We start from the raw sequence: 11,890 nt of genomic DNA on the forward strand, positions 1-11,890 counted from the left end.
GAATAAATGCATACATGCTTTTTTTCTTTTTTTTTTTTCCAATCAGATTACCTGAAAGGCCCAGCACAAAGGCTACATAAATCATTCATGTTGGAACTAGGGCCTGAAAGATTTAATACAGCAGGACAAACATTGCAGATTTGGTTACAAAGAAAAATTAATTTTGCAAGATATTAAGCCTGTATGGGCACACAGTTGTCTCTTGCATATTTTGGATCAAATTTACTTTTGATATAAGCACACACACCTCACTTCAGTCAACAGAGTGAAACTGAATTTGACTCACTATGTTTAGATTCAGATGCCAGTCATATATATTTTTAGTCATATAAAAACCACAGAAAAACTGTGATTGAAGACTGAGGGTAGGTTTTTCAGTCTTTTGATTGATGCTAATTGCAAAGCTGTGTTTGTTCTGGAAACTGGAGTTAGCAGCAACAAACCTTTCCATGTTTTCTAATTACTGGTGAATTGATACCTAAGGTTTTTTTAACTTTTCATATTGTGCTTAGATTGAAATCATTGTATGAAATATTTTTAAAATGTGGTGAAATGGATAACTGGTACAACAGAACAAATATTAGCTGTTTAACATAGTTAAAGCTATAGCCAGAAGCCGTCACAACTAGTCACCAAATACGAATTTCATATTTCATTTCAAGCTTGAAGAAACTGAAATATGTACGAAATCAAGAAATGGTAGAAACTTGCCTTGCTTGTGCATTGAAATCTATAACAATTACTGTTTTGGGAATACAACATAGGATCGCATATGGTTAAATATGTACACAATAAATACACAAAGCCCAAAAAATGTCATAACATTCACACGTGTACTGTGTGCTGCCATGTAGGTAATGCTCTGGCAATGATTTCATACTAGGAAAGCCCTTCTTAGGCTTTTAACTAAATATTTGTTGGTGAGAATGAGGTCAGCAATACATTTTTCTATGTTTGGAGTTGCTACATGCCTTGAAGACTTTATACTAAATATCTCATCACCTTCCATGCCACTCATACATGTACTGTTGCATTTTACAGTCCTTCAAAACCTCAGGGCCATAGATATATACTTAAAATAGTGCTTCTCAAGCTGTGGGTTATGGTCTTGAAAAAGTTGTGGAGACTTGAGTGGTCTAAGTCTTATGAAAAGTCCTTTTAGATATAAAATTAATTAACTTTTATGTTGACTCATTGCTAACATCAGTTGAGCTCCTCCCAGGACAATAATAAAAAGCTACAATATTGGCTGCAAATGCTTGAGATAGCTAGGGAACGGATAGCTACCTCTAATTTCTGACAGCAACTCAATTCTGTACTGCAGAGTTGTGTGTTTATCACTATCTGCAGACAGTAATCACAGCCTCACTCTTCCTCCTCTCTGTGCCATAAACACCACGTATAAAATTTACCCAGATTCTCAGCCTGTTGAAGTCGGTAACAAGATACTGTCTCTGATGATACAATCGACTAATTGAAAGTGGGTTTAGGATTTTATGTTAAACAGCAACAGCCCTTAGAGAGGTATGCAAAATGTGCCTTCTGAATATTGTCAAAATATTTCAGGGTGAAACAATGTACTTTGTGTTAACAAGCCCAGCTAGTCAAAATGTTTACATTTGCATCAGATTCAAGATTCTTCAATCTGGAAACAGTTTGGGGGAGTTGTTGGTGTTTTTTTAAAATCATGTGCAGGTTTTTTTCTAGGGGAATAAATCCCTAGGTGTCTTAAGGGCTAATAAAATCCCATTCAGTCATGACAAAGCTAAAAATGTATGGGTAGGGTCATTCTTCTCCAAATCTGTGATATTTGCTTTTTCTTGGTTTAGTGGGGTTTTTTGTTTTGTTTTGTTTTAAGACTCGGGCATCCTGGTGTCTGAGGCTTGTACTGAACTTTGATAGGTTTATATCTGAGCAGATGAGGCTTAAGTTACAAAATCTTATATTTAAAAATTTGCGAGTTACTGCATTTAAGTGTGGTTTAACTACAGATAAGACTTAGAAGTGTTAAATGTTAAAAGAATGATAGCAGAGTGGATTTATAATTATGGAATGAGAACGTGTACATTTCTTGCATTTCAAAAGGTACAGATTAAGCAAAAGTCCATCACACTGCTAGGAGAATTATTCTTTCTCCACTGTTGCAGTAAAAGAGAAGTTGAATTTATGAGTAATAATAATAAGAGAGAAATCTGCATGAAGCTTGCTTTAAAGTATACCATGGGACACACAGTTTGTTTTTAAAAAACCCGTAGCTGATCGTATTTTTCTACGATACTGGCACAAGGAAAATGCTTAACAAAAACATAAATGAGCTTACAGGTTACCATTCAAAAGTCTTTTCTGACTCAGTTTGGAAAGCTCACAACAGTAGCAAGAGGTACCCCACATTAAATAACTTTAAGGTTGCAGCTGAGAAAGGAATGAGGCATTCAGGAAAGAGGATCACTTCCAAAGGCAGCTGCCAAAGGGAGGGTGGAAGTAGGTTTCACAGCTGTGATGTTCACTGTCCTCTGCAGCGTAGAATCATTGCAACTGAAACAGCAGCTGTGGAGTGGATGGGAACTGGTGATCCAGGATTTCCTGAGGAAAGGTTTAAAAGAAAATACAGGATTTGTTTACTTTGCTTTCCAGAGATGAGCTCCATCTTACTTTAGCAGAAAAACATTCTGGTGAATGGTCTGCTTTTGTGCTTTGAGCTGAAAGATTTTTTCCCTGGAAGATCCCTCTGGGACATTTACTGATTTGGCTGTTTTTCAGGTATTGGAAACAGGAAATTTTTGAAGTCACACTATTATTTTTGTGTCTCCAGCTCTGTTAGCTAAAATGTTAATATTACAATATGTGCTTTGTGGTAAAAACTTCAAGACATCATCAAAAAGATAATCTGAGGACAAACTGTTCACATTGTAAATGTTTATTACAGAATACCAAGTCCATTGGGCATATCTCTTTGTAAAATATCCTCTTTTCCTCTTTGTTTCTCTATACTTTCTCACAACATTTAAATGGTTTTTACGGTTGAAGTTTGAGATGCTAATGAGGAAGCTGCAGGGGAAATGGAGTAATAGCAATCTGAATAAAATATTCAAAAACTTCAGATATATTTTGATAGTGTTCAAATCCTGTGACCTCCTTTCATTTTTTATTCTGTATTGTGGTTGTTTGTCTCTTGCAATTTTTTTCTCTTGTAAAAGCTAGTTTTCATATATTTTATATAGGTAGCGGTCTGTGAATGAATGTAGTGTAACAAGTTGGGTGACCTACATCCTGTTAGCATTGCCATACAGAAGAAGGCAATGGTCACCTTCTGTAAGTCAAGAGAGAGACATTTAGACCAAAGAGCAGCTCTGCTCCGAGCCTGCAGTTTCCAGGTTTTAACCTTACTGAAAACTGTGGCCGTGGAGTTCTTAGAGGTATCTTAACTTTTTAGTTTGTGTGGTACAAACTTAAGAAACCCAAGTTTATACTACAGAATCCAGCTATCTGTGCAGAAACGTCTAAAATGAAGAATACCATTAACAAGTTTTCCAAAACATCCTAGCTGCTAATTTCCACACTCTTCATTTGGACACGCAAACTGTGCATCAGCATTCAGACTCTTAAAAATTGCAATTTAGTTAAAAGAGGCACATAAAATTCAAGGGTCTTGATGAAGTGGCTTCACAAGAGAATAACCCAGAAATGACCAGAGCTTGAGCTTCTGAGGCTTACAGTGTGATTTTCATAGATACAAGTATCCGATTCTTCCCTACCTTCAAACATAAAATACTGGCACCTGGGACAATCAAGAGGGAACTCTTGTTGGGGGGCATTTAGACTTTCAGAGGTTCATCTGAAATGTTTCCTTTAAAAAATTTTCACCTAGAGCTATGGTGCAGAATTATCCACAAAGAATTGCTCAGATTTTGGCCTCTGTCTTCTCAGTAGAATCTACGGTTTCTGAATTTAATCCTGCACATTTCCTTTGCTAGGAGGTCTTTGACAATTATAACATGCAGACATGTAATTAAAGAATAATAGGAGATTTGCAAGATCTTGTGTAGTGCAGACGCCTACTGTAAATCAGTGATTAATTCTCAGCAATACCTTTCAAGCCTGTATGTAGAGATTAGGTCTGTATCAGATGTGTTGAAGTTTCCAAGGAGTGAACCGCTATGGAGTCTGTAAACAGTTAGCTATATCCCAAGACAAACTCTTATAAAGAAAACTACCCAGTAGCATACTGACTTACCCCCCTGACTGATAGAGAGATTGTGGCAGGGCTGCTGCCAGGACTCCTGGTTATGCCTATGTGATGGCTGAGGGGCAAGGTTGCCCAAGGAGCTTGGGCCACCTTCATCGGCGGCATCATCCCCACAACCAGTTTTTGATGTCTCCAATAGCTGCAGGAGCAGAGAAAAGCCAATGCAGTTATCCTCCTCCCTCAGATCTCTTTTCTTTACTGTTGCTGCTGTTTTTGGAGCTGCTGATCTGAGGGGTGCCAATTCTAACACAAAAGTCTGTGCCTTTGGAGCTGCAACCTTGCCATGCTCTGAATGAGTCCATGTGTTTTCTTCATGCATAATTTAAGAGGTGCCAAGAGCATTTTAAATCCTCAGAGATGGAGCATTTCTATATATTTTTCTCTTTCATTCCTTTTGAAAAGGTGTAAAATTACTGAGGAAACATAAAAGAGAAAAGGAAGAGAAGAGCATTCCCTGTTGTGTTACAGTGCAGTTCTCTGGGCTGCTAACAAATTGGACTTCCCTACAGAGCAGCAGCCACTCTAGCTCAACCTGTCACTCTCATGTGCACACTTTTCAAGCAGATGTTGCTGATTCAAGCCTCATCCATTTTGTGTGTCTGTGATTTTCAGCAGGTCTTTCCTTTAATCCTCTTTTCCAAATCTTACTAAAAATTAGGTTTTTTTCTTTAAACAAACAATTAGTGCAAATTAGTCACAGACTAAAACAGACAGTATATTAAAATTCACATGAGCTATTATATTAAATTTAATCTTAAATCATCATTCCTAAGAAGTCTACAGTGAAAAATAATGTGGCAGATATCTTCATTTACAATCTAAGATTTTCTAAATAATCTTTTAATAAATTAGCCTTCAATGAGTCAGTGACACTCTTTAATGAGCCACTGACTGCAGTGGGTAAAGGATTATTCCTTAGGTTTTTATAAACTTTCTTAATATTGCTGTTCAACTGAGAAAAAAGTTGTCAGATAAAAATTATTTACAGAAACCCTTGGGAAAACAATTAAACTTAAAAGAACATTTAAAAATGTTCCAGCAGATATTTTTTTCTGTTTTTTCTTTTCTGATCAGAGAAAACAGAGCCAGATTTTAGTCATGCATTTGGTAAGACATTCTTGATAGTAGCCTTAATTTATTCTTTTTAAAAATTAAACCAATCCAAGAGAGTGCTGTTGGGGTCAACTTATTTTCTTAGTTTCCTGAACCGTAGGCATCTCTGTAAGTTCAAAAACTAGGCCAGTTTGAAATATGTAAGCTCAATGCCCTATAGTGAAGTAACCCTCAGTAGCCCAACGGGAAAAGATAATTATTTCATTCGGTGTTATTTTTTTGTGTGAGAGAGCAACAAATTAAAACAACTAATCCACTTCACTGAACAATATTTAGCAGAGCTTGGAGGCTTCAATTAACCACAGTTTAATAAAGGTACTAATCTGTATTAAGTGAAGTCCTTCAAGGGCTCACATTGAAACAATGCATAAGTAGTAATCAGCAACTCCCAACAGAGGGACCTGCTGGGGCAGATAGTTGGAATGTGCTGTGTAATCACATTCCAGGAGATTTAAACCCAACACAAAAAGAGATCTTTCTCAAGCCTTTTTTAAGTAAAAGGTGTTTGGGTTTGGGTTTTTTTCGCATCACTAGGATTTAATATCCAGCATATTCAAAACTGCATCTTCTAAAAAAAAAATGACATTAAAATCCTTATTTCAAAGTCAAGTCAAAACATGAAAGTAATTTAAAACTGCTTACGTGCCCTCCCTGTGAATGTCCTCCACCGTACAACTTTGCAAATAAGTAAGACTAAGCTCCTCAACTGAGTTTTTTCTGTCTCTGTACTATGAGTATTCACTAAATTCAGAAGCTCTAATTAGCTGCAATTTGTGTAATTCCTTCCAGAATCCTCTGGAATATTGCAAGCTGCATTCAACATACAGTGCTGGAGGGCAACAGTGATTTTTATACTCAGCCATATGAACATTTTTAGGTGTGTAGAATTGAAGAACCTTGTAAAGTTCAAGAAGATTAATATTAACACTTTATTGTCTTTTAACAGACAAGACTGGATTTGTATTAATGTAATCGAAGGCCCATACCACCTTGCTTTCCAAAGCAGTTTCAGCACAAGGAATAAGGGTCTTCAGACACGGTAGCGTTCTGATTCTGTCGCTGCAGATCTTAGTGCAAGTCTCACATCAGGCAGAAGTGAAAAAAAACCTTAACAAAGCAAAACCCAAAAAAACGAATTGAATTGCCTATTAGAAATGTTCACATCAATCACTTTGTGTCTAGGGGCTCAAATTCCAACTTTGCGATCAGTGGAAGAACAGACTGCCAGTTTTGCCAGTGCTGTCTGACCCCTCAGCAACACTGAACTGCACCTTAGTCCTTCTGGGGCGACAAGGTGGAAATTGTACTTCCCATACCAGCGGTGTTAATGTTTTACACTACATGGCTTAAGCTATGTCCTGAGACCATTTCTGGCAATTGGTACATGAAACTAGTACACAGAACCAGCTACCTGTTGTGGCTAAAAGGACAAGAATGTATGGTAGCAACATTAAAGCATGGGGCTTGTTTTCCTCAGTGCTAGGCTCCAGCCCTTCAAATTCTCCAAAATCACAACACTGTGGGTTGACCACAGAGAAGAATTTGCAGGACTTGAGATTTAATGAGCCCTACCTACCTTCCCCCCCCCCCCCCCCAAATTAAAATAGGAGCAAAAATCCAGTGAAATATTTGCTATTATGTATCAATAATGTAAGTCATAATTATGTGTTGATACACATTGTAGTTAATATGATTAAATTCTGATATAGATCACCTTTAAAGTTATTTTTTATTATACAAGAATTCAAAATTCAAATCCTGCTTGAGTTTTTTATCACGCCTTTTGCTTGAGGGATACAGCAGATTGAAGCAAGTTTCAAACTTCCTGCAGAGACTAAGATAATAGCTGATTTTTTTCAATAGTTCCTTTAAAGACCCTCTGTTCAGATCAAACAAGAAACACTAAAAGCACCTACTTTAATTATACTTCCTGTGATTTTTCTTTTTTTTTTTTTTTACTCTGTGATTTAATAAGAAATTCTATCTCAGAGCTATTCTTTTCCTTCTACTTTGACACTGAAGAAAAGTCATGAAACTTTATATCATATTTGTTGATTGTTTCCTTGTTATTAAAGCATACTATGCATTTACTTCCATTTAAGCCAAGTGGTTAGGACTAAACATCAGGGAGAAAACAGGAATAATGAATTAGTGTGCACCATCCCTGGAGGTATTCAAGAAACATGTAGATGTGGTGCTTAGGGACAAGGTGTAGTGGGTTAGGTGGTGTTGACTTGACGGTGGGGCTTGATGATCCTTGAGGTCTTTTCCAACCTTAATGATTCTGTGATTCTATGAAAAGAAAAAAAGTGCTGAGACTTTTATTATATGCATCTTGGAATAATGTGTGTGTGTGCTTTTACAGTCATACCTGAGTCACAGAACACTTGGGATAACTACTGCACTGAATATAACTGGTTATATTTGACTTCTTTGCCAATTAAATAATCATTGTATACATGGAACTATATGACAAAAAGTATCTTGCATCATGCACCTATCTTCAATTGGGCTCAAAATTTAAGTGGTAGAAATAAGCAATTTTTAATTTTACTTGTGTGAAATTTTCCCTTTTTCAGAATGTTATAGGGCTCTTGGATTGGATAGTCTGCTTTCATCAGAAAGAGGGGAAGAGTCAATAGCACTAGTCACAGTGATCTTTATTTTTTAATTGAAGTTGAATCAATATAGACTGTTGACAGAAAGAAGGAAAAAGCAATGTTTCATTGCCAAGGGGAGTAAAGGATCAGTGATCAACACTGGAGCATACAGCCTGGATGAAAAATACTGTAGTGTGACAAAGGTCTTCAAATTCTCAGGTGTAGTTATGACTCTAACAGAGTCAAAAATACTAGAAAGATAATGAATGTTCCTTGGCGTAAAAAAGGTATTCCCTTGACTGTCGGCCCTGACAGAAATGTGCATAGCATAGAATTTTTATGGGCTAAATAAGATCAGAAAACTGTAAATATGTTGCTAGTTTTTGCATGACTGATTTTTGCAGTGATGCAGCAATGTAGATCACAAAATAATATTTGATCTGAACCTTTTTAAAGAAATAGTAAATTACATAATGCTATAAAAATTTTGTGAAGAAATATACCTAAAAACAGTGGTACAAAATCTTTGTAGTTCTATGGGGGACGAAGTATTTCAGATTTGCTGAACTATGACATTTTAAATATGCTGCTTGCATCATTGCACAATTACACATGCTTCCCCCATGACAGCATTGCATGTTCAAAGCATAAGCAAAGTGCATAAAAACAGTTTCTTGTGCTGTTCACAGTATCTGAATCAGGGTTTATTTGACAGTGTTTCTAATTGATCATTCACTCCAATGGCTTCATAAATGCTCATATTCTCTAGATGTTTTCTACTTCTCTACTCACAGCTATGCAAGTGTGCTGTAGTTATTAAAATAAAACCATATTTTTAAGAGGAAAAAGTATCTATAAGGTATTATTATAGTCCTGATTAATTCAGGTATTTAATCATTAGGTTACACTTTTGTTGTGTTTTTCTTATTTATTTATTCCTGGACTGAAACATTGTATTAGGTGGACAATTGAAACTTGGATGTTATTTTTCAGGAAAATAATGCGTCAATGATCTTTGGGTACTTAACAGAAAAAAAATATGCTAACTGTACAGCTAAGCCTAGATTATAATAATGACATAATATTATAATGCCAAAATCCCTAGGAAATAAAATACTATAATGCCAATCTTCATAGAAGTGTTTCTAGAAGAAATGTAACTGTTACTGCAGGGAGCAAGTTTTATTTCTCAAAAACAGATTTATAAGAACCAAGCTTTGTATTTGCTATGTGTTTGCTAAAGCAACTGTCCACAAGTTGCTTTAAATACAATCTTTAAAGAAAGATCTTTCTGTCTCCTGCCCTCCCTCTCCCCAGAAAAAATAAGCCACTAAGGGCTGCATGAGAGAAGATCTAGCAGGCAGCATAGGACTTTCTCTGATATTTTCCATTGCATTGTGTCAGACAAGGCAGAGAAGAAAGGTCTGCACTGTGAGGAGAGAAAAATAGCTGTCCATGCAGTAGTCTGGAAGGATCCAAATCTTCCAAAGTGGGGTTTTTGGGAAAAGAGTTGCCATACTCCTGGCTGCAGAAGTCACTATGGAGGCTGGAGGGCTGCTCTCTCTTCCCCACCTCAGTGGTTCTTCCAGCTTCTTCTTGGAAGTGCATCCTCTCTTTGTTCTGACCAGGCATGGGCCAGTACAAGCAACTAAAGTGAAAATAAAGCATTTACCTTTTGTAATGTTCTATATGTCTGAATGCTTTCCCATTCCCGCTTAGTGCAAACAGAGTAATAGCTGTGACTTGGATGTAAGGTCTCAAGCCTAAAAGGTTGTCTTTTCTCCCTCCATCCACTTTCATGTTTGGTGAAAGACAAAGTCAAAAGTCAAAACATCCATTTTGACCTAGTCTGCTGAGATATATTTTCCTTACCTCTATTTAACACCAGTATCAAGGCTTGCTAGCATTTTACTCAGTGTGGTTTCAAGTGGATAACCTCTGTTGGTAATACCTCATCACAGCAGAGGGCATTCCTTGCAGCTGTGTTGCAAAAATAAATTCCATAGGTTCTGCCATATTGTTCTCCAGACTAGAGTAGGATTAAGTTAGTGCCAGATTTCAGTGAACTGGAGCAAGCCATGATTTGTTGGCAATTGCTGTCCCATGATAATGGTTTCTTTGAAAGTCTATTCTGAGTGTTGTAGTCATTTCAGCCCTCAGGATGTGTGCTGTGCACTAGAGCTTTGGTGTCTTAATGTGACTTCGGTCTCTTTCCCACGCCTGGTTCTGGTGTCTGTTCGTATACCTAAAGACTTTTATTTTTATTTTTTTAAAACAAGACTGTACATAAAAGGTGAAGACATTACAAAATTGCTTTCATATTGATAGGTTCATCATGCCAGACTTCTCATTAAAAGAAGCCATATGAGTGAGTTTTGTGGCTCTTGAAAATTTTGGCCCTTCTTTCTCTCATAATGAAAGTGACTGATGCAAGGCCTCTGTGCTGTCTTTGGAGCATTACTGTGCCCTATCTCATGAACTAGTAAATTATAATTACCTCTCCCACATTCTCCTGTCCTTCTCCATCCCAATAGTGATCACTTGATTTGGCAGCAGTTTAAAAATTTGTATAATGAATTAAGAAAATCTCTGTTAACAGAGGCTTTTGGAAAAATAGGCATTCATTATTGCTGAAAAAAAAGGAAAAAATATATTCCTGTTTTGCGGAATCATCTACTATGAGCAAGTTTCTTTCAATTTACACATTGGAACTCTAATGTAATTTTGTGTCTCACCAGTTTCTATTATTTCTTAGTGTGTTAAATATTTAGCCATTAGATCTATGCTTGCATTTTCTGAAATGTGTCTTTTGTAGTTTCCTTCCTTGTAGAAATCTCTGTCCTGCTACTTCTGCAGTGAAGGTCCACTACTGTACGCTGTTGTACTGTTAAGACAAAAATGAGAAACTTGGACACACAGTCCCAGTTCATGTTTAAAAACATTTAATATCTCAAAAAATGTCACATTAGTCCAGCATATCTCATAGCAAAGTTACAGGGCTGGCTTTGTTATCTCTTTAAAATGCAGACCATATAAATAAATTTCCATTGGAGAATGAAAAAATATTAGTATCAACCTGAAAAATTTCCATAATATTTTATCCCTACTTCATGAGATGTTGGTATATCCTACAAACAGTAGGTGTGTTTACAATTTTCTCTGTGCCTGTAAAAAGCTACAGCTATGAAGACTTGACAGGAAGAATACCTGCTTCCAGATCTCTCTTGGTTGCAGCTGAAGTCCACTTAAAATTGTTAGCCCAAAGAGATAATAGTATTTAGACTGCATTGTTAAATCTTCCTATGTGATTTGAAACCAGTTCAATTTTTTTTCTAAGTTAATAATATAAATTCCACTTGATCTTATCTGCTTAATGATGTGATATAATCAGAAATCATAAAGTGTTTCATTCGAATATGTGCAGCTTGGGCAGTATGATTATCAGCAGCAGAAAGCACAGTGCTGTTAGTTTATTCCATATCAGACAACTGATGTTATCAAGTCTGAATAACAAAAGTTCATATAATTCAAAATCAAACCGAAGGTTCATATAGTTCCAAAATACCAACAGAAAAACAGAATCAAGAATTTCCTCTTATTACACAGAAAACCTAAGAAGCGTCACAACTACACTGGACTGAGCTGCCACGGTGAGAGATGCTTCTCCTTGGACTTTTTTGTCCTGTGTCTATTTTGCGGAATCATCTACTATGAGCAAGTTTCTTTCAATTTACACTTTGGAATTCTAATGTAATTTTGTGTCTCACCAGTTTCTATTATTTCTTAGTGTGTTAAATATTTAGCCATTAGATCTATGCTTGCATAGACAGTTTGTGCAGGGAGATGGGATGGCTGTTCCTCCTGCCAGGAGCCTGACTGTTAACTTGCTCGCGCTGTGCCAAGCAAAACAGAAGATAGCTACCAACAGGAC

Source organism: Pterocles gutturalis, unplaced genomic scaffold (genome assembly GCF_000699245.1).
Source record: "Pterocles gutturalis isolate BGI_N339 unplaced genomic scaffold, ASM69924v1 scaffold9712, whole genome shotgun sequence".
Classification (NCBI taxonomy): Eukaryota; Metazoa; Chordata; class Aves; order Pterocliformes; family Pteroclidae; genus Pterocles; species Pterocles gutturalis.